Source organism: Phytophthora infestans, genomic scaffold, assembly GCF_000142945.1.
Source record: "Phytophthora infestans T30-4 supercont1.71 genomic scaffold, whole genome shotgun sequence".
Classification (NCBI taxonomy): Eukaryota; Oomycota; class Peronosporomycetes; order Peronosporales; family Peronosporaceae; genus Phytophthora; species Phytophthora infestans.
In genome coordinates this window covers 433,910-454,703 of record NW_003303688.1, presented here as the reverse complement: position 1 = coordinate 454,703, position 20,794 = coordinate 433,910, and positions in this window count along the sequence as shown.

The following is a 20,794-nucleotide window of genomic DNA, read 5'->3' as shown; positions in this document are numbered from 1 at the left end:
TCGTTCGGGCGGACCTGAAGCCCCAGTTCTGCCTTTGCACCGGGACAAACTGGGCCTTGTAAACTACTTATATAGGCCAACCAGTAGAAATAAGAACACGCTACTAGCACGAGCAAAGCTAGTAGGTGTTCTGGAATCTCGTGGTCCCAACCGCGGAAGGGTACCAAGCACGGGTAAGCCTTTTACGAGGTCACCGAGTGTTCAACGCTCGGTTGGAAGAATAAAAGGGAGGCAATTCAAGCACTCCCAGTCGTGCAAATAGGCAACAATAAGCCGTCACGTAAAACCTCCCCATAGTAATCGGACAAAATACACAAAGTCTCTTGGCCTTGCCGGATGAATGCTCGCTACAGAGCTTCAAATTCCGACAGGCGTAACACACTCAAACAAGCTTGGCCGGACGCTTATCTTGAAGCCGGACGTCGCTCTGTGTGCTTGAGTGGAATTTCTGTTCTGTATGTAAGCTTACCCTTCGGGTCTATTCCTAATAAGAAGTCCTAATCAAGTTTACAAATATCAAGTGAACTATGATCCGTTATGGATCTTCTTGCATGCCAAGCGTCGTCTGCACCATCGCATGAGCATCTTTAACGGCTCGCGCCCTGTCCCAGACGGTGAACGTGCCTTCCAAGGGTCGCTGAGGCTTCCGCGAACTCATCCCAACCACCTCCGAGGGATCGTAGCGTAGATGGTCAGTTCTTGGCCGCTGAATGCGAATCCGGCCAGTCCATTCTTAATAATAAGGACAGCCTGGATTCAGTGACATATGGACCGTATCCAATATCCGATAAGAGTTCAGTACTGACGCCGTCGAGTCTCTTGCACCTTGGAGTCACTGTACATCACATGACCGAGGGTTCATCGCTTGAACATCTTGGGCGGTGTCGCGTCTTTGTCGACGGGCGATTATCCGCAACTATGGAGAAATCACTACACCACACCATTGCTGTCAACTTGACGACGTCCGGCACCACCTTTGGAAACTCGCGCACCGCCCCGACGACCGAACGAACCCTCGTTACCAGCGTAAGCACGTTGCATACGGCTCTCCGAACGTGGCGTAATTATGTGCGAGTCTTGAAAGTACGGTGAAGCTTCGGTAGTGCCAAAGGCACCACGCTCAGCTCCACGCTTGGTCGGAGGAGTTTGGTCGAGTCGCTGGGGTGTCTGCGACAGCGGAATCGTGGACGGATCTTCATCTTGAACGTTCGGTCGGCTCACAGGCTGCTTTCCAGCGTTGATGCCGGCAGCGCCAAATGCCTTCCGAAGCTTCTTCTTCCATTTTTGGAGAGCAGACCCGGCTTCGTGAGGACGCCAATCTTGGAGCGACATCGTCGATGGGTACGTTTCATTCTCGAAGCCCAGCGACAACAGTAGCGAGACTGAATCCTCGGCAACTTGACTAGTCGACACCGAGTTGACTGGGTTTTGAAGTTCCTGCGCAAGCGCAGGTCAGTCGGCCTTTCTGTTGGGGAAGGGCTTGAACAGCTGCATCCACTCATCATTCTGCATCAGCGCTTGTACGCGGTCGAAAACGCGCTTGGCGGCTGGTGTATCACCGTTGATAGGTGGGCGAGGTGCCTTCAGCAGTGCTGAATGCTTTGCACTCGCCACCGAAGGTTTAGAACCCTCGGTCCCATCGTCATAATCTTCGTAGACTGGTTTTGGTCCCGTAACATCATCAGGCTCGTCGGCGAGGCTCCTCGAAAGGGACCTGGTCGCCCCGCTCAGTCCCGATGATAGCGTGGCCGTCTCCGGTGTCGCTGCGCCTGGCGCTGGAGCCGACGTCTTGTCTTCGTAATCTTCATAATCGTGGGCGTCAGGACCGATGTCCGCTTCGTCGTCGAAGCTCACTGAAAGCTCGGTGGTGGCCGCAAAGCGTGCAGCCTCCCTTGAATTCTCGTTGCGAGCTCTGCCAGACTTGGCAGACGTAACTGGTACCGTCGGTTGTCCTTTCGCCATGTTTCTTGTTTTCTTTTTCTTCTTGTTCCTCTTTTCTTCTTGGTAGCTCGTAAACTGTAAGACCATACAAACACCTCACAATGGTCACAATCTGTTCCCGGGTCGCGGCACCAGGTGTGGTGTTGGAATTCCTACGTGAGCACTAGCTACAAATGTAGTTAGGACGTCCCCACAAGAATACGTCTACTACGATAGTAAACGATCGTTCGGGCGGACCTGAAGCCCCAGTTCTGCCCTTGCACCGGGACAAACTGGACCTTGTAAACTACTTATATAGGCCAACCAGTAAACATGAGAGCACGCTACTAGCACGAGCAAAGCTAATAGGTGTTCTGGAATCTCGTGGTCCCAACCGCGGAAGGGTACCAGACACGGGTAAGCCTTTTACGAGGGCACTGCGTGTTCAACGCTCGGTTGGAAGAATAAAAGGGATGCGGCACAAGCAATCCCAGTCGTGCAAATAGGCAACAATAAGCCGTCACGTAAAACCTCCCCATAGTAATCGGACAAAATACACAAAGTCTCTTGGCCTTGCCGGATGAACCCTCGCTACAGAGCTTCGAGTTCCGACAGGCGTAACACACTCAAACAAGCTTGGCCGGACGCTTATCTTGAAGCCGGACGTCGCTCTGTGTGCTTAAGTGGAATTTCTGTTCTGTATGTAAGCTTACCCTTCGGGTCTATTCCTAATAAGAAGTCCTAATCAAGTTTACAAATATCAAGTGAACAATGATCCGTTATGGATCTTCTTGCATGCCAAGCGTCGTCTGCACCGTCGCATGAGCATCTTTAACGGCTCACGCTCTGTCCCAGACGGTGAACGTGCCTTCCAAGGGTCGCTGAGTCTTCCGCGAACTCATCCCAACCACCTCCGAGGGATCGTAGCGTAGATGGTCAGTTCTTGGCCGCTGAATGCGAATCCGGCCAGTCCATTCTTAATAATAAGGACAGCCTGGATTCAGTGACATATGGACCGTATCCAATATCCGTTAAGAGTTCAGTACTGACGCCGTCGAGTCTCTTGCACCTTGGAGTCACTGTACATCACATGACCGAGGGTTCGTCGCTTGAACATCTTGGGCGGTGTCGCGTCTTTGTCGACGGGCGATTATCCGCAACTATGGAGAAATCACTACACCACACCATTGCTGTCAACTTGACGACGTCCGGCACCACCTTTGGAAACTCGCGCACCGCCCCGACGACCGAACGAACCCTCGTTACCAGCGTAAACACGTTGCATACGGCTCTCCGAACGTGGCGTAACCATGTGCGAGTCTTGAAGGTACGGTGAAGCTTCGGTAGTGCCAAAGGCACCACGCTCAGCTCCACGCTTGGTCGGAGGAGTTTGGTCGAGTCGCTGGGGTGTCTGCGACAGCGGAATCGTGGACGGATCTTCATCTTGAACGTTCGGTCGACTCACAGGCTGCTTTTCAGCGTTGCTGCCGGCAGCGCCAAATGCCTTCCGAAGCTTCTTCTTCCATTTTTGGAGAGCAGCCCCGGCTTCGTGAGGACGCCAATCTTGGAGCGACATCGTCGATGGGTACGTTTCATTCTCGAAGCCCAGCGACAACAGTAGCGAGACTGAATCCTCGGCAACTTGACTAGTCGACACCGAGTTGACTGGGTATTGAAGTTCCTGCGCAAGCGCAGGTCAGTCGGCCTTTCTGTTGGGAAAGGGCTTGAACAGCTGCATCCACTCATCATTCTGCATCAGCGCTTGTACGCGGTCGAAAACGCGCTAGGCGGCTGGTGTATCACCGTTGATAGGTGGGCGAGGTGCCTTCAGCAGTGCTGAATGCTTTGCACTCGCCACCGAAGGTTTAGAACCCTCGGTCCCATCGTCATAATCTTCGTAGACTGGTTTTGGTCCCGTAACATCATCAGGCTCGTCGGCGAGGTTCCTCGAAAGGGACCTGGTCGCCCCGCTCAGTCCCGATGATAGCGTGGCCGTCTCCGGTGTCGCTGCGCCTGGCGCTGGAGCCGACGTCTTGTCTTCGTAATCTTCATAATCGTGGGCGTCAGGACCGATGTCCGCTTCGTCGTCAAAGCTCACTGAAAGCTCGGTGGCGGTTGCAAAGCGCGCAGCCGGGCTTGAACTCTCGTTGCGAGCTCTGCCAGACTTGGCAGGCGTAACTGGTACCGTCGGTTGTCCTTTCGCCATGTTTCTTGTCTTTTTCTTGTTCTTCTTCTCTTGGTAGCTCGTAAACTGTGAGACCATACAAACACCTCACAATGGTCACAATCTGTTCCCGGGTCGCGGCACCAGTTGTGGTGTTGGAATTCCTACGTGAACACTAGCTACAAAATGTAGTTAGGACGTCCCCACAAGAATACGTCTACTACGATAGTAAACGATCGTTCGGGCGGACCTGAAGCCCCAGTTCTGCCCTTGCACCGGGACAAACTGGGCCTTGTAAACTACTTATATAGGCCAACCAGTAGAAATAAGAACACGCTACTAGCACGAGCAAAGCTAGTAGGTGTTATGAATCCTCGTGGTCCCAACCGCGGAAGGGTACCAGGCACGGGTAAGCCTTTTACGAGGTCACCGAGTGTTCAACGCTCGGTTGGAAGAATAAAAGGGAGGCAATTCAAGCAAGCCCAGTCGTGCAAATAGGCAACAATAAGCCGTCACGTAAAACCTCCCCATAGTAATCGGACAAAATACACAAAGTCTCTTGGCCTTGCCGGATGAACCCTCGCTACAGAGCTTCGAGTTCCGACAGGCGTAACACACTCAAACAAGCTTGATCGGACGCTTATCTTGAAGCCGGACGTCGCTCTGTGTGCTTGAGTGGAATTTCTGCTCTGTATGTAAGCTTACCCTTTCGGGTCTATTCCTAATAAGAAGTCCTAATCAAGTTTACAAATATCAAGTGAACAATGATCCGTTATGGATCTTCTTGCATGCCAAGCGTCGTCTGCACCGTCGCATGAGCATCTTTAACGGCTCGCGCCCTGTCCCAGACGGTGAACGTGCCTTCCAAGGGTCGCTGAGTCTTCCGCGAACTCATCCCAACCACCTCCGAGGGATCGTAGCGTAGATGGTCAGTTCTTGGCCGCTGAATACGAATCCGGCCAGTCCATTCTTAATAATAAGGACAGCCTGGATTCAGTGACATATGGACCGTATCCAATATCCGTTAAGAGTTCGGTACTGACGCCGTCGAGTCTCTTGCACCTTGGAGTCACTGTACATCACATGACCGAGGGTTCGTCGCTTGAACATCTTGGGCGGTGTCGCGTCTTTGTCGACGGGCGATTATCCGCAACTATGGAGAAATCACTACACCACACCATTGCTGTCAACTTGACGACGTCCGGCACCACCTTTGGAAACTCGCGCACCGCCCCGACGACCAAACGAACCCTCGTTACCAGCGTAAGCACGTTGCATACGGCTCTCCGAACGTGGCGTAACCATGTGCGATTCTTGAAGGTACGGTGAAGCTTCGGTAGTGCCAAAGGCACCACGCTCAGCTCCACGCTTGGTCGGAGGAGTTTGGTCGAGTCGTTGGGGTGTCTGCGACAGCGGAATCGTGGACGGATCTTCATCTTGAACGATCGGTCGACTCACAGGCTGCTTTTTAGCGTTGATGCCGGCAGCGCCAAATGCCTTCAGAAGCTTCTTCTTCCATTTTTGGAGAGCAGCCCCGGCTTCGTGAGGACGCCGATCTTAGAGCGACATCGTCGATGGGTACGTTTCATTCTCGAAGCCCAGCGACAACATTAGCGAGACTGAATCCTCGGCAACTTGACTAGTCGACACCGAGTTGACTGGGTATTGAAGTTCCTGCGCAAGCGCAGGTCAGTCGGCCTTTCTGTTGGGGAAGAACTTGAACAGCTGCATCCACTCATCATTCTGCATCAGCGCTTGTACGCGGTCGAAAACGCGCTTGGCGGCTGGTGTATCACCGTTGATAGGTGGGCGAGGTGCCTTCAGCAGTGCTGAATGCTTTGCACTCGCCACCGAAGGTTTAGAACCCTCGGTCCCATCGTCATAATCTTCGTAGACTGGTTTTGGTCCCGTAACATCATCAGGCTCGTCGGCGAGGTTCCTCGAAAGGGACCTGGTCGCCCCGCTCAGTCCCGATGATAGCGTGGCCGTCTCCGGTGTCGCTGCGCCTGGCGCTGGAGCCGACGTCTTGTCTTCGTAATCTTCATAATCGTGGGCGTCAGGACCGATGTCCGCTTCGTCGTCGAGGCTCACTGAAAGCTCGGTGGCGGTTGCAAAGCGCGCAGCCGGGCTTGAACTCTCGTTGCGAGCTCTGCCAGACTTGGCAGGCGTAACTGGTACCGTCGGTTGTCCTTTCGCCATGTTTCTTGTCTTTTTCTTGTTCTTCTTCTCTTGGTAGCTCGTAAACTGTAAGACCATACAAACACCTCACAATGGTCACAATCTGTTCCCGGGTCGCGGCACCAGTTGTGGTGTTGGAATTCCTACGTGAACACTAGCTACAAAATGTAGTTAGGACGTCCCCACAAGAATACGTCTACTACGATAGTAAACGATCGTTCGGGCGGACCTGAAGCCCCAGTTCTGCCCTTGCACCGGGACAAACTGGGCCTTGTAAACTACTTATATAGGCCAACCAGTAAAAATAAGAACACGCTACTAGCACGAGCAAAGCTAGCAGGTATTATGAATCCTCGTGGTCCCAACCGCGGAAGAGTACCAGGCACGGGTAAGCCTTTTACGAGATCACCGAGTGTTCAACACTCGGTAGGAAGAATAAAAGGTAGGCAATTCAAGCACTCCCAGTCGTGCAAATAGGCAACAATAAGCCGTCACGTAAAACCTCCCGATAATAATCGGCCAATACACAAAGTCTCTTGGCCTTGCCGGATGAACCCTCGCTACAGAGCTTCGAGTTCACCGACAGGCATAACACACTCAAACAAGCTTGACCTGACGCTTATCTTGAAGCCGGACGTCGCTCTGTGTGCTTGAGTGGAATTTCTGCTCTGTATGTAAGCTTACCCTTTCGGGTCTATTCCTAATAAGAAGTCCTAATCAAGTTTACAAATATCAAGTGAACAATGATCCGTTATGGATCTTCTTGCATGCCAAACGTCGTCTGCACCATCGCATGAGCATCTTTAACGGCTCGCGCCCTGTCCCAGACGGTGAACGTGCCTTCCAAGGGTCGCTGAGGCTTCCGCGAACTCATCCCAACTACCAACGAGGGATCGTAGCGTAGATGGTCAGTTCTTGGCCGCTGAATGCGAATCCGGCCAGTCCATTCTTAATAATAAGGACAGCCTGGATTCAGTGACATATGGACCGTATCCAATATCCGTTAAGAGTTCGGTACTGACGCCGTCGAGTCTCTTGCACCTTGGCGTCACTGTACATCACATGACCGAGGGTTCGTCGCTTGAACATCTTGGGCGGTGTCGCGTCTTTGTCGACGGGCGATTATCCGCAACTATGGAGAAATCACTACACCACACCATTGCTGTCAACTTGACGACGTCCGGCACCACCTTTGGAAACTCGCGCACCGCCCCGACGACCGAACGAACCCTCGTTACCAGCGTAAACACGTTGCAAACGGCTCTCCGAACGTGGCGTAACCATGTGCGAGTCTTGAAGGTACGGTGAAGCTTCGGTAGTGCCAAAGGCACCACGCTCAGCTCCACGCTTGGTCGGAGGAGTTTGGTCGAGTCGCTGGGGTGTCTGCGACAGCGGAATCGTGGACGGATCTTCATCTTGAACGTTCGGTCGACTCACAGGCTGCTTTTCAGCGTTGCTGCCGGCAGCGCCAAATGCCTTCCGAAGCTTTTTTTTTTCATTTTTGGAGAGCAGCCCCGGCTTCGTGAGGACGCCAATCTTGGAGCGACATCGTCGATGGGTACGTTTCATTCTCGAAGCCCAGCGACAACAGTAGCGAGACTGAATCCTCGGCAACTTGACTAGTCGACACCGAGTTGACTGGGTATTGAAGTTCCTGCGCAAGCGCAGGTCAGTCGGCCTTTCTGTTGGGAAAGGGCTTGAACAGCTGCATCCACTCATCATTCTGCATTAGCGCTTGTACGCGGTCGAAAACGCGCTTGGCGGCTGGTGTATCACCGTTGATAGGTGGGCGAGGTGCCTTCAGCAGTGCTGAATGCTTTGCACTCGCCACCGAAGGTTTAGAACCCTCGGTCCCATCGTCATAATCTTCGTAGACTGGTTTTGGTCCCGTAACATCATCAGGCTCGTCGGCGAGGTTCCTCGAAAGGGACCTGGTCGCCCCGCTCAGCCCCGATGATAGCGTGGCCGTCTCCGGTGTCGCTGCGCCTGGCGCTGGAGCCGACGTCTTGTCTTCGTAATCTTCATAATCGTGGGCGTCAGGACCGATGTCCGCTTCGTCGTCGAAGTTCACTGAAAGCTCGGTGGCGGTTGCAAAGCGCGCAGCCGGGCTTGAACTCTCGTTGCGAGCTCTGCCAGACTTGGCAGGCGTAACTGGTACCGTCGGTTGTCCTTTCGCCATGTTTCTTGTCTTTTTCTTGTTCTTCTTCTCTTGGTAGCTCGTAAACTGTAAGACCATACAAACACCTCACAATGGTCACAATCTGTTCCCGGGTCGCGGCACCAGTTGTGGTGTTGGAATTCCTACGTGAACACTAGCTACAAAATGTAGTTAGGACGTCCCCACAAGAATACGTCTACTACGATAGTAAACGATCGTTCGGGCGGACCTGAAGCCCCAGTTCTGCCCTTGCACCGGGACAAACTGGGCCTTGTAAACTACTTATATAGGCCAACCAGTAGAAATAAGAACACGCTACTAGCACGAGCAAAGCTAGCAGGTATTATGAATCCTCGTGGTCCCAACCGCGGAAGAGTACCAGGCACGGGTAAGCCTTTTACGAGGGCACTGAGTGTTCAACGCTCGGTTGGAAGAATAAAAGGGAGGCAATTCAAGCACTCCCAGTCGTGCAAATAGGCAACAATAAGCCGTCACGTAAAACCTCCCCATAGTAATCGGACAAAATACACAAAGTCTCCGTGTCAGCTTTGCAATTAAATCACGCATGTCGGAATTTTTGCATGTAACATTGTCATTCATTCCACAGGAAGCCTTCGTTGCCGTGTGAGCCATATGAGCCATGCACCATTCCCATTGCAAATCGAGCTCTTCGGTCAGCAAGCCCACAACAAAAGTCTCGGCCTTGCCGGATGAACGCTCGCTACAGAGCTTCAAATTCCGACAGGCGTAACACACTCAAACAAGCTTGACCAGACCCTTACCTTGAAGCCGGACGTCGCTCTGTGTGCTTGAGTGGAAATTATGTTCTGTATTTATGCTTACCCTTTCGGGTCTGCTCCTAATAAGAAGTCCTAATCAAGCATACAAATATCAAGTGAACTATGATCCGTTATCGATCTTCTTGCACGCCAAGCGTCGGCTGCACCGTCGCATGAGCATCTTAAACGGCTCGCGCCCTGTCCCAGACGGTGAACGTGCCTTCCAAGGGTCGCTGAGTCTTCCGCGAACTCATCCCAACCACCTCCGAGGGATCGTAGCGTAGATGGTCAGTTCTTGGCCGCTGAATGCGAATCCGGCCAGTCCATTCTTAATAATAAGGACAGCCTGGATTCAGTGACATATGGACCGTATCCAATATCCGTTAAGAGTTCGGTACTGACGCCGTCGAGTCTCTTGCACCTTGGAGTCACTGTACATCACATGACCGAGGGTTCGTCGCTTGAACATCTTGGGCGGTGTCGCGTCTTTGTCGACGGGCGATTATCCGCAACTATGGAGAAATCACTACACCACACCATTGCTGTCAACTTGACGACGTTCGGCACCACCTTTGGAAACTCGCGCACCGCCCCGACGACCAAACGAACCCTCGTTACCAGCGTAAACACGTTACATACGGCTCTCCGAACGTGGCGTAACCATGTGCGAGTCTTGAAGGTACGGTGAAGCTTCGGTAGTGCCAAAGGTACCACGCTCAGCTCCATGCTTGGTCGGAGGAGTTTGGTCGAGTCGTTGGGTTGTCTGCGACAGCGGAATCGTGGACGGATCTTCATCTTGAACGATCGGTCGGCTCACAGGCTGCTTTCCAGCGTTGATGCCGGCAGCGCCAAATGCCTTCCGAAGCTTCTTTTTCCATTTTTGGAGAGCAGCCCCGGCTTCGTGAGGACGCCAATCTTGGAGCGACATCGTCGATGGGTACGTTTCATTCTCGAAGCCCAGCGACAACAGTAGCGAGACTGAATCCTCGGCAACTTGACTAGTCGACACCGAGTTGACTAGGTATTGAAGTTCCTGCGCAAGCGCAGGTCAGTCGGCCTTTCTGTTGGGAAAGGGGCTTGAACAGCTGCATCCACTCATCATTCTGCATCAGCGCTTGTACGCGGTCGAAAAACGCGCTTGGCGGCTGGTGTATCACCGTTGATAGGTGGCGAGGTGCCCTCAGCAGTGCTGAATGCTTTGCACTCGCCACCGAAGGTTTAGAACCCTCGGTCCCATCGTCATATTTCTTCGTAGACTGGTTTTGGTCCCCGTAACACCATCAGGCTCGTCGGCGAGGTTCCTCGAAAAGGGACCTGGTCGCCCCGCTCAGTCCCGATGATAGCGTGGCCGTCTCCGGTGTCGCTGCGCCTGGCGCTGGAGCCGACGTCTTGTCTTCGTAATCTTCATAATCGTGGGCGTCAGGACCGATGTCCGCTTCGTCGTCGAGGCTCACTGAAAGCTCGGTGGCGGTTGCAAAGCGCGCAGCCGGGCTTGAACTCTCGTTGCGAGCTCTGCCAGACTTGGCAGGCGTAACTGGTACCGTCGGTTGTCCTTTCGCCATGTTTCTTGTCTTTTTCTTGTTCTTCTTCTCTTGGTAGCTCGTAAACTGTAAGACCATACAAACACCTCACAATGGTCACAATCTGTTCCCGGGTCGCGGCACCAGTTGTGGTGTTGGAATTCCTACGTGAACACTAGCTACAAAATGTAGTTAGGACGTCCCCACAAGAATACGTCTACTACGATAGTAAACGATCGTTCGGGCGGACCTGAAGCCTCAGTTCTGCCCTTGCACCGGGACAAACTGGGCCTTGTAAACTACTTATATAGGCCAACCAGTAGAAATAAGAACACGCTACTAGCACGAGCAAAGCTAGCAGGTATTATGAATCCTCGTGGTCCCAACCGCGGAAGAGTACCAGGCACGGGTAAGCCTTTTACGAGGTCACCGAGTGTTCAACGCTCGGTTGAAAGAATAAAAGGGAGGCAATTCAAGCACTCCCAGTCGTGCAAATAGGCAACAATAAGCCGTCACGTAAAACCTCCCCATAGTAATCGGACAAAATACACAAAGTCTATCGGCCTTGCCGGATGAACCCTCGCTACAGAGCTTCGAGCTCCCCGGCAGGCGTAACACACTCAAACAAGCTTGACCGGACGCTTACCTTGAAGCCGGACGTCGCTCTGTGTGCTTGAGCGGAAATCCTGTTCTGTATTTATGTTTACCCTTTCGGGTCTATTCGTAATAAGAAGTCCTAATCAAGCATACAAATATCAAGTGAACTATGATCCGTTATCGATCTTCTTGCACGCCAAGCGTCGGCTGCACCGTCGCATGAGCATCGTTAACGGCTCGCGCCCTGTCCCAGACGGTGAACGTGCCTTTCAAGGGTCGCTGAGTCTTCCGCGAACTCATCCCAACCACCACCGAGGGATCGTAGCGTAGATGGTCAGTTCTTGGCCGCTGAATGCGAATCCGGCCAGTCCATTCTTAATAATAAGGACAGCCTGGATTTAGTGACATATGGACCGTATCCAATATCCGTTAAGAGCTCAGTACTGACGCCGTCGAGTCTCTTGCACCTTGGCGTCACTGTACATCACATGACCGAGGGTTCGTCGCTTGAACATCTTGGGCGGTGTCGCGTCTTTGTCGACGGGCGATTATCCGCAACTATGGAGAAATCACTACACTACACCATTGCTGTCAACCTGACGACGTCCGTCACCACCTTTGGAAACTCGCGCACCGCCCCGACGACCAAACGAACCCTCGTTACCAGCGTAAACATGTTACATACGGCTCTCCGAACGTGGCGTAACCATGTGCGAGTCTTGAAGGTACGGTGAAGCTTCGGTAGTGCCAAAGGTACCACGCTCAGCTCCATGCTTGGTCGGAGGAGTTTGGTCGAGTCGTTGGGTTGTCCAAGATCCCAAGGCTACGACTCGTATCAGCGTAAAGGACTGGGAGTGTTTTGGGCGGGTGTCATTGCGACCGACGTGGGGAAAGGTACCTCCAACCAGGGATAAAGCGCCTTGTAACGGTGGGTTATAATCCTGGTCGGGGAGCGCTCCCAAGGTATTTCGGCAAAGCGCTCCAAAGCAATTTTGGAACCCTTTAGTGCACCCGTACCACACTATGCCGCTGGTATTCAATCCGGAAATAATGCGTTTGGCAGCTAAGAAGGGTTCGTCGAGGACGGCGAACATTGGTCGGGGAGGAGTGGCACGGTGTATGCTCATCTGTCAAGCTGCCATGACTGGAGGGAACGCGTCCTCGTCGTGGTAATCGTGTGAGGTACGTGCCTGAAGTGGCACCAAGTTCAAGGACGGATGGCAGGCGAAGTAAGGAGCCACATTAGCGGTGAAGAAGGTGGGCTGTCACTACAAAGAGGACAGATGTCACCTCTCGGGTAGCTATTGGTACTACAGGAGGAGGTGTCATGCTTATTAAATAGGAATGCGTCGAAGTCCGACGCGTTCTGTGACGGGGTCACACAGAACCTTGCACAGAGGAAGTGCTCAAGGTTATTTACTACCCGAGCGGATGTTAGTCCACGTGTTTTCGGCCTCAAAGGGAACGGTTTGCTACTAAGAGGAGTAGATGTAAGACTGGTGTATTTATAAGTAAGGTTTGCTTGGGCTCCCTACAAACTATAGGTTACCTATAGTGGAGCTAAGTAGTCATGCCCTGAGAGCACCTGGTACCGTGTACCAGGTTCCACAAGAGTGACGGGTCACTCTTTATGTAACACGGGGCACACTGGATTGTACCCCGTTACATCCTCCCCCACTTCACTGAGAATCACCTGATTCTCCAATAACAACTGATTCTCCAATCAGAAGTGAGAGAGCTAAAACACCCAAAGGCGAATTCTTACACTGAGCAGCCACGAGACTGGCGCGGCTCTCAGTCACGCCTACAGTGACTTGTGCTCCCAATTCTCACTGGGATTTGCATCCCTATGCTCATAACGGTGCTGACCGCAAAGCCTACACTCAGAGCTGCATTAGCTCCTGCGTTATCGCGCGTACAGCGCTTTGGCACAGGGTGCAATAGCATCCGAACGTGTGGCATTCGTCCACAGTTCGCACCAGAGGACACGACAGTCCTCGTGAACGCGTCCGGAGCATGGTGTCTCCCGCGGGGGACGACACCGAGAAGGGCAACACCTTCCCCAGCACTAGAGGGAGCTCTCAGCTCACCTCGGCCCATGCCTTTGGCTCCAGCAAGGATCCATCCTTGCGGGCGGAGCTTCTGTCACGCTCTCTTCGCGTCTTGGTCACCATACCAACGGCGCGTAGGTGTCCTTCATCGACACCGTGTACCGTGACGGTACACAACCGTGGTGTAGGTGTCTCCCATCCGTACGGTACTAACCTTTGGTGCGGTACGTCCACCACAAGGTTGCCATGTTTGGCGGCAACAGCTTCTGCTGTGCTGTCGCCTGAACGGATTCATGGTCAGTGCTCTCATCATGCATGACGCATGTGCAAGCACAGTGTACAGGTCCATGGGCCCGTACACGAGGTACGCTGTGTACGACACGTACCACAGCTACCATAAGTGCTCCGTGTACTTCATGTGTGTCATGCACGACGAGTTCATTACGTGGAACTCCTGGCAGGCTGCTCGACAGCAGCCAGTGCCGATGCACGGTACGTGCGTTGACTCACAGCGTATACGCCCAGAGCGCATCGGGTCGTGGTATGGTGCATATCCTTTGCACCTATACCAGTGTCTGTCACAGACACCATGTGCCTTGGTGGTACTCGACCGTGGTAGGGTATATCTGACCACTATGTCACTGTGGCGTTGATGTCTGGTATTGACATCGCGTACTCACGGGTACCAAACCATGGTGAGGCAAGCAGCCATCACTACGGTGTCATGCTCGGCGCGGCACCAGTTACGCCTGCGTGCGCTGCCTCGACCACCACCTGGTCAGTTGTGTGCGCACTCGTGCACCACAGTTGGGTTATGGCTCCACGGCCCGTTATACCCGGCGCGTTGCGTACATCACGTACCGCGACCGCTTTGTCGGCGGGTGAGACGTTCCGTTCACCCTACTCGACAGGTCGTTCATGACCAAGGGACCAGTGCGTTGACTGCACTAGGTCCGCGCTTCGCCTCGTGTGTGGTTGCTTGCAACCCCAACATTGCTGATTCGCTCAGCAATTCCGAGGCACCTTGCACCAGTGGCTCTCTTCGCCACTATGTCTTGTTCGGCTAGAGCTACCGCAGCTCTAGCTTCGCTGGTTGCCTCCAGCCTGCAGTCGATGTACATCAACGCCGGGTTCCGTAAGGAGCTTGGTCTAACCTCAAGACCAGAAAGGAAAGATTTCCGAGCCTCTCCCCCACTTACATTTGAGATAATTGATTCTCTCGTGGCTTGTGATACCCACTCGCAGCACTACGGCTACCTGCCTCTTGGAAAGCCAGGTAGGAAAAGGATTTTCCGAGCCTCTCCTCCACTAAACCTCGAGACTACTGAGTCTCTCGTGGCTTCTGATAGCCACTGGCAGGCGCGACGGCTCTCCGCCCCGTGCACTGCGTCAGTATAGACGACCGCGTCGGCCGTGCCGGCCGAAGGCATCCAGCCCTCGTGTCAGCAGTTTGAGTCTGCGCGACTTGACGTCGAGCAGTTTGCTCATGTCTGGCGAGGCCAAGACAGTCTCGCACCTCGAGTCAATGGCTCTGTATACGGAACTATGTTACCCGCCTTGGGTGTGGAACTCTGTTACCAACACCGGGAGCGCATACAGCGACTTCCTTACCAGTTATGGTCTGAGTGACCTTGCGTGGAACTTTGTTACCCACGCTCGGAGCACCGAATGTCGGTTTCCTTAAGCAGCTTCGCTGCTTGCGGAACTTGTTACTCGCAATGTGGACCTATGTTACCCACCTGGTGAACGCCCTTTGGCACCACCACTGTCGAAGCGCATACGGCGCGACGTCCTTCGGTGTTGGGATCAGCTGGCGTGGCAGACCCGTAGACACACCGAAGAGAGTTGGTGTCCACCGACCAAGTCAGCGATTTCGGGCCCTGGACTCCGAGTCGCTTGAAGCGACGTCGGCCTGAACAAGGTTCAGACCCGAATTGCGGCGGTTAACGTGACGTGGCACTTCGTTACCCACGTCGTGATGTCTCGTTGACGACATCAGAGGCACTCGAGACCTCGTGTGACACTGTGTTACCCACACAGGTAGAATGTGAGGTGTTGGAATTCCCACATGAACTCTAGCTACAAAATGTAGTTAGGACGTTCCCACAACAATACGTCTACTAGGATAGTAAACGATCGTTCGAGTGGTCCGGAAGACCCCAGTTCTGCCCTTGCACCGGGACAAACTGGACCTTGTAAACTACTTATGTAGGCCAACCAGTAAAAATAAGAACACGCTACTAGCACGAGCAAAGCTAGCAGGTATTATGAATCCTCGTGGTCCCAACCGCGGAAGGGTACCAGGCACGGGTAAGCCTTTTACGAGGTCACCGAGTGTTCAACGCTCGGTTGGAAGAATAAAAGGGAGGCAATTCAAGCAAGCCCAGTCGTGCAAATAGGCAACAATAAGCCGTCACGTAAAACCTCCCCATAGTAATCGGACAAAATACACAAAGTCTCTTGGCCTTGCCGGATGAACCCTCGCTACAGAGCTTCGAGTTCCGACAGGCGTAACACACTCAAACAAGCTTGACCGGACGCTTATCTTGAAGCCGGACGTCGCTCTGTGTGCTTGAGTGGAATTTCTGCTCTGTATTTATGCTTACCCTTTCGGGTCTATTCCTAATAAGAAGTCCTAATTATGGTTACAAATATCAAGTGAACAATGATCCGTTATGGATCTTCTTGCATGCCAAGCGTCGTCTGCACCGTCACATGAGCATCTTTAACGGCTCGCGCCCTGTCCCAGACGGTGAACGTGCCCTTCAAATGTCGCTGAGTCTTCCGCGAACTCATCCCAACCGCCACTGAGGGTTCGTACCGTAGATGGTCCGCTGAATGCGAATCCGGCCAGTCCATTATTAATAATAAGGACAGCCTGGATTCAGTGACATATGGACCGTATCCAATACTCGTTGAACGTTCGGAGGTGACGCCGTCGAGTCCCTCGCACCTTGGGTTCGAACGCCCCTCAGCCTGCTACACTTCCCCCGACAGCGGCGTCATCAGCCGGTTCTCCGGCGCTTCCTGCCCCGGACTCTTCGCCTCCTGCTACAGCTCCTGCGGCACTTCCTGGCGTCGCTGAACCCACGGAGATGGCTCCTGCTGGTCCTCCTGCGCCCGCTGGTGGACCTCCACCACTCACCGAGGATTCACTGCGCGCTATGCTGGCTGAAAGTACGGAGGCATCGGTCGATCACATGATGACCTCGATAATTCCGCATTTGACTGCGATGGCTCGTCACTAAGTGCAGCTCAGCGTTGCGCCTCCTCTTCACGGCGATGTCCACGCTCAACGTCGCCACGAGACCGCCGTTGGGTTCGACGATGTCCTCGCTGAAGTACAGCCTCTTCCTGACGCCCTGTCAGTATTACCCGACCGAGTTGCCAGCTTGGAGCGTCAGTTGCGTTTTGCTTAGACCGAGGCTACTGCTGCCGTACGTTCCGTGGCACCCCAAATCATGGCTCGGGAAAACGCGGAGGCGTTCCTCAAGGCTGCCAACGCTGAGATCGAAGCCCTTCACAAGGACATCAAGATTCTCCGCGAGTCGAACGCCAAGAGCGACGCCATGTTCGCCAGTGTTCAGGCCACCATGGAGCGACATTCAGAAGACTTGAATCGTCTGCACTGCAACGTCCAAGATCGGGGCGCTTTCTTCGCCACATTGAACAAGAAGCTGGCTCGTGAACGCGAGGTGTACAAGTCCTCAATCGGTGCGAACACCGAGCAGACTCGAAAGCTTCATCTCATTCTGGTCAAGCTTGTCCAGGGCAAGTATGTTGACAACGACACGCTCAAGGTCCTCGTGAACCAGCAAGACCGTAACACTCGCCTCCTCCAAGTGAATCGCATTCTCCGTGCACACGTGAGTCTGGCCGGGATGGATCCCGAGGTACTGCGTCTGGCTGTTGATGGTATGTTTCTAATGTTGCTCTTTTCACCGTGTGTTCAGCAGCTAACGTTCGCCCACAATCCTTCGTGATAGGTCTGACTGCGGGTGAGCTGAACCTGGACGCCCTGGACTTGGACCAAGAGACGTTGGTAGCTTTGCAGCGCATACAGTCTGCTGTCGCGTCTTCGGACGATCCCCAAGCTCTCCCTGCATCTTTGGCTAAGGCCGCTCATCAAGTGGCCCGTGGGAAGTCCCACAAGCGCCTTCGACCAGGTAACGAGGAGTCAGACGACGAGCTGGACGACTATGACGAAGACAAGGCTCCCATACCGACGGACAAGGCCAGTACTTCGATGGCAGCTGCTGGTCTCGGTGATGCGCCACCTGCCGATACTTCAACAGCTTCCAAGTCTGCTCGTAGGTCGCTCTTCGGTCCGAAGGCGTGGAAGCAAGCGGCCCAGAAGAAGCGTAAGAAGACTCGTCCTCATTCTCCTGCCAAGTCGCCCCGACGTCATATGAAGACTCGGTCCAAGTCTGTTCCATCTTCTCCAAGCTCATAGTCGCCACCTCCTACATCAGCGTCTTCCTCAACTCCCGCCGTGGTCGACCTCAGCGGCGACCAGAGTGACGTGGACATGGTGGATGCTGGTCCAAGTGGTGTCCCGTCGGTTCAAGAAACTGCCACCGAGTCTTCGGGTAAAGACGTGGACCCTGGGGATCACGACGATGTTCACGGTGTTCCTGACGCGCCTTCGTCCCCGCCTCAGGGTCCTCCCGATGTGGTCAAGCCGCCAGCTTCGTCGATCTCTCCTTCTCCAGCAGACATACGTGCCGCTGAAGAGGCCTTGCGTGAGGCCGAGCCAATGCGACTCATGTTCGAAGGTGAAGAATCGGACCATACTGTTCCACAAGGCAAGTCTGCGTCGTCGTCTGCTGCGACGTCCAAGACAGTCGAAGTCTCGAGAGTGGTGTCTACAGCAAGGCCTGCCCCTGTTGAAGCTGCTCCACCAGCCTCCGTGTCTTCAAAGCCGGCTCCGATTGTTCCGACATCTGTCGTACCAAGCGTGTCTTCGCCCGACTTTTCGATGGAGATTGATGATGATGGAAATGCTGATGATGATCGTGGAGATGTCGTGGATGACAATGAACCTTCGGTGGATGATTCTCCTGATGTCCCCAGTGGTGGCGGTGATGTTCCGCCACCTACCGATCATTCGAGCACACTTGATGACGAAGATGTCGAAGTTTCCGACGGCAACTGGAGCGGTCTTGGCCCAGCTCGGCCTCCGACTCCTCCTCGGACAAATCCTTCGCCGATGGTCACTTCTCCAATCATAGTCGGTGGTCCGCCTCCTCCGTCATCGGCAAGCTACCCAGCATCACCATCTTCGCCTCCTGTTCCGGCGTCTCCTCGTCCATCTTCTTGGACTCTGGACCTGGGCGCACGATCACGGCCACCTACACTTCGGTGCCGCGTCGTGGTGGTGCACCGTCGGTTGAGCCGTTGCCTCACCGAGTGTTGCCTGGTGCTCGCTCTACGGTACCGGCTTCGTCCACCTTGCCACCGTGGGTTCTTCCGTACTTGGACATGGCGTTTGTCGACGCCGGTGCCAAGAAGTTTTTTGAACGACTCTTGAGCTTAACCCTTCCCGAACCAGCTGGTGAGGTGACCATACGTACAGCGTTGGAAGGCCTCCAAGCGTACTTCGACTATTCGCATCCTGATCACCCTTACCAGCAACTTCGGCAGCTCTACCCCTTCAATCGTGTCTCTTCGATACCGTCGGTTTTGATCCAAGCGTCCCCATCTCAAAGCGTGCTTCGATTGAGACCCGTCTCAAGATGATCTGGGCGAACCTTCGGGGTGACGGCGGAAAGCAAGGTGACCTCGGGTATGCGTTATGGGAGCGTCTCCACTGGCTTCCGTTGGCTGGCATTGAGCGAGGTCACGTTGAAGAAGCCAAGAAGGTCGGACACGACAAGGAGCTCTTGAAAGAACTGAGAGCTCTGTTGAAGAAGCTCTTCAGTGAGCGCGACCGTCGTGCCGATCGTCTCCGTAACAAGTACCGGGAGCAGTACATGGCGTGGAGGCGTGACTCGGTTTCCTCTGGTACCTCCGACGCGCCGTTCATTCGTCCTGAGTTGCATTTGGAACCGTTGAAGCCATGGTACCCGATCGAGAGCTTGCCGTTCGCACCTCGGACTTCCGACTGGCTTTCCGAAGTTCCGGCTCTCGATGCTCGTCAGCCCTGGCGTACTGGATGGATGGACGCGCCGCATCAGCACCCGTACAACACTACGTACTTCCCGTGCCAGTGTGATCCGGAGCTTTTCAATCCTCGTGGTACGCGTTTCGTCGAAGTGTATCGAAGCGTGATTGTTGATCCGTCTCTGGATTCCAATGAGTTTATTCCGACCTGGCGTTCGTTGTTTGACTCGCCACCGGTTACTCCACGTCCCGCTCCGGCTGCTGCTCCTGTTGAAGCTGGTGCCGAAGATTCGCAGGGTCCGGCTGGAGCTCCAGCTGCCGAGGCTCAGGTTCCTGATGAAGAGGAGAAGGAGAGTGGTGACTCAGCTTCGTTGGCACTCTTGGCCACCGCGGCCAGGCAATTGGAGTCACTTTGAATCGTCGCTGCATGTTCCACGACGTTCTCCGACATCCCAGCTAACTGTTGGAGTGCCAGCGAAGTTTCGTTTTCAGTGGTCGCACTTCGGTCGGCATTCGTGTTTTCTTATTCTTAATCCACTTCCACAGCGTAATCATGTTCATGTTGTTCTTCATATGCATATACCATTTGTTGTTGCAGTAACGTTTTTCGTCTGTTACCACAGGCTGCATCGCCCTGTGGACAGTTCTCATGTGATCCAGCCACGCTAGGCTTCGTCCACCACTTGCGCCATCTGCAACCGATTCTTGCTCTTCTTGGCTCGCAAATAGTCGTACAGCAGACCTCCACATGACAAGTTGGATGCTGGTTCTCTCCATAACCAACCCACTTGACTTTGAACTCGCGTACAGCACGCTCCATGCTCGTCGACAGTGGTGTTCTGTCGTCGAGGATGGCCTCGACTTCATATTCACCGGCAACTTGATCTGGTTCCCAGCTGTCTTCAGGCAGTAGTTTCTCATCGAAATCGAGTCTTGCTTCATTAGTCTCGTCTAGTACCAACCGAGTGTTCGGTCGACTGTTGAATTCGTTGACAGCCTTGAGTCTCGACACATGCACCACTGGGTAGAAGCGATACCCACTTCGGTCTGGTAGTTCCAGCTCGTACGCAGACCCTTCCACCTTGCGCTTGATCCGAAAAGGTCTATGCCACCGATGAGTTAATTTCTTCGTCAAGCCCGGTTTGACGCGTTCTATGTACAGCCACGCCCGGCTCCCAATCTCAAAAAGATATCTCGGTGGGGCTCTTGCAGGATCTTCTATCTCTTCCGGAGCTTCTAAAGGGTCTACCGACTGTTCGTTTCCACTTGGGTGAGGTACAGCGGCTTTTCCAGTCGACCAGGGCATCGTTATGCTTTTTAGCTCT